Source organism: Echinops telfairi, unplaced genomic scaffold (genome assembly GCF_000313985.2).
Source record: "Echinops telfairi isolate 266 unplaced genomic scaffold, ASM31398v2 ScPeMD7_31;HRSCAF=116, whole genome shotgun sequence".
Classification (NCBI taxonomy): domain Eukaryota; kingdom Metazoa; phylum Chordata; class Mammalia; order Afrosoricida; family Tenrecidae; genus Echinops; species Echinops telfairi.
This window is the reverse complement of record NW_022103928.1, coordinates 63,543,485-63,546,324: the sequence shown is the minus strand read 5'-3', so window position 1 is coordinate 63,546,324 and position 2,840 is coordinate 63,543,485. Positions and strand designations below refer to the sequence as shown.

General features: G+C 48.3%; 1 protein-coding gene across 1 annotated transcript in view; it reads left to right on the top strand.

Moving 5' to 3' along the window:
• Positions 1-2,840, top strand: part of CACNA2D3 (calcium voltage-gated channel auxiliary subunit alpha2delta 3) — a 982,973-nt gene that overhangs the window by 933,715 nt on the left and 46,418 nt on the right. The window lies entirely within an intron of this gene.

The following is a 2,840-nucleotide window of genomic DNA, read 5'->3' as shown; positions in this document are numbered from 1 at the left end:
CCTCTGGACTTGCCTGATCACCGCTTACTGTTTCGCAGCTCCACTTGTGCTCACTTGTGCCCCGTTGCTTGCCTGGGATGGGAGCCTACAGCTACCATGAGTACTTGCCGTGTGCATGCACATATGTAAAGTCTGTCCTTCAAACGATTTAACAGTGCAATTCAGCGGAGTCCTTTGAACGTCAGCTCTGCTGTGCAGACACGCACTATCTGGTTCCCAGTGTGTTTGTTTTTAGTCACTTCCAACAGAAGCTTTGTGCCCTCCTAACAGTTGCTTCCCAGCCCCTGGTCACTGCCCATCTTGTGGAAGTGGACGGCCATGTCTTTGCCCCAGGGAGTGACACATGGGTTCGGACAGCTGAACTTGAGTTAGCAGGGAGCACCTTAGCTGTTGGGCCACCATAAGGGTTCCGGATTTTTTTCCTGCCTGCTGGCCAACACATTTTATTTTCTATTGTTGTCATTTTTCAGTGATTCCCATTCTATTGTTGATCTTGGAACAAGACCCAGTAACACACCCACTCATTCTCCTTAAGTTTTACGCACTCGCTGACTCCATGGAAGTGAACTTTTGAGCTTTTCTCTCCCTAAGGCTCTTTTTGCGTCTGTCCCAGTCGGCACACACACTGAACTGCTGCTCTTCCCAACGGTCCCTGCCTCCGTCTGTTGCTGCTGACGCTGGAATTCCTTGATGGCAACAGCTACGTCTTAGCCATCCTCAGGCCCTGTGCCTTAGCGGAGAGGTCAGCTGTTCAAACCTACCAGCCAGCACTCGGGAGAAAGATGAGGCTCTCTGCTCCAGTAAAGATTCATCGTCTTAGAAACCCTCTGTAGAGCCACTATGAGTTAGGACTGACTGAAGGCAGCGGGCTCTGTAAATGCTGGGTTTACTGATATTTCTGATAGACCTATCTGTCTCAAAGGACATGTTTCCAGTTGACACATGAATGAAACCATACATTTTCTTTAAGAAAAAACCCAACTTATTTAAAAACAACATAATTATACCATTAACTTACAAAGGAAGCGATGTGATGCTCTATCTTTATATACAATTTATACTATGAAGCATTATATGGCATTTGCGATGCGATGTTCCACACATCCTAAGGTCCCCTGGGTGGGTCAGTATGACAGTTTCTACTGCATTGTTTGTCTTTGCATTTGATGTTGGCTCTACAAGAACTTTTTGACTGCACATATTTATTACTGAAGTAATGTTTCATGAATGAAACAGATTTACTGAGATTCACACTCATTTTATGTTCACGTCAAATTGACATGCATCTGTAGAGTTAGGTAGACCACACAGAGAATCTGGAGCTTCGAAGGCTTAGGAGAAAATAAGTCTGGATATGTATCCATTTTGTTAACTGGATAAAAGTCAGTGGTAGGAGGTCAATGCAACCGTTCCTGTCGTTGTCACTGAGGAACTCGGAATGTGTCAAAGGATGTGTCCTAGAAACCGAGTGTGAAGAGCCAGCAGCTCATCAGTGATGTGGCGCACACCAGGTGCTGGTCCGTGTTTCCTAACGACCTCAGCAGATCTCCCTAGCCCAGGCATGGCCACTACAGTCACAGGTGTGCGGCTTTGACAAATCGGCCCATTTTTCTCTCTTCAGAGAAACAAGCCAGGTAGCCCAGTTGCTAACTCCACGATCTGTGGTTGCACCCCAGCCTGTGTGCGGGAGAAAGACAGGGCAGCAGCCTCTTCCGTCCAGACCAGAGCCCCAGACACCCAGCCTTGGGCTCGACTACAGAGGCCCTGTGCCAGATCAAGATGACCACAGGGGCTCTGCTTCCCCAAGCGCAGAATGTGCTGCTTTCCTGTGAGCAGGAGCAGGAGCAGGAGGACACCTTTGGAGAGGGCTACGCACGCGGCCACTGCAGAGGGGCAACCGCGAGGGACAGTGACACAGATGCAATGTGTCCAGGTTGGCACTGCTCTGGGAAGCTGCCAACCCAGGAGGCAGTGCGGGTGGCCCCAGTACTGTCCCCATGACCTCAGACTCAGGTCCAAGGCTTGCCCCTCCTAACTGAGGTGGGCGGCGCCATCTTTCACAGTGAGAGCCAGGATCCCATGGGTGGAAATGTAGCCTAAGGACAGACTGAGATGTGAACAAAGGCCTTCCCTGACAGGGTGATCATCACCAGGGGATTTATGATCGCAAATACCAGTAACTCCTAAAAGGTCCAACAATAGGAACATTTAAAAATAAACTATAACCCAGCCACAGAAAGGCATGCAGTTCTGTTTCTGAATGCTTTTTAACAAAATTGAAAAATACTCACGGAAGTGCCATATAAAAGGAAAATGAGATGCAACACTGCATATGCCACAGAGATATCTACCGTGGGGGGAGGGGCAGGATGTGGAGCTAAGTACAGTCCGGAGTCAATGTGGCAACAGGTGTCCAGTGAGCAGAGACCAAACCGGGACACAGGGGAGGAAGACTTTCCTGTCCTCAGAAGAAACACCTCTCCACCCCACCCCCAACCCCTGCAGCAACAGACCTTTTGTTTGAAAATACGCAATGCACAAGATGTAGGAAACATGAGAGTCAGCCTACAGAGTACTTACTGCTTTCTATTTATTTTACTAGCTTTCCCCCAATTTTTAAATTTGGAGTGAAAAATTATACACCTGGTGTAGGGGAGAAAAGGGACCCCACATTCTAAAAGATCTTATCGAGACACACTTATTACATCAAACAGGACAGAGACAAAACATACAGACCAGGGAGACAGTCAGCACAAGGCCCAAATGGTGGCCAAGATTCCCAGATACTCGGCCACATAAATAGGACATGGAGAAACCTGTCCATCAGTCACAATGGTGGC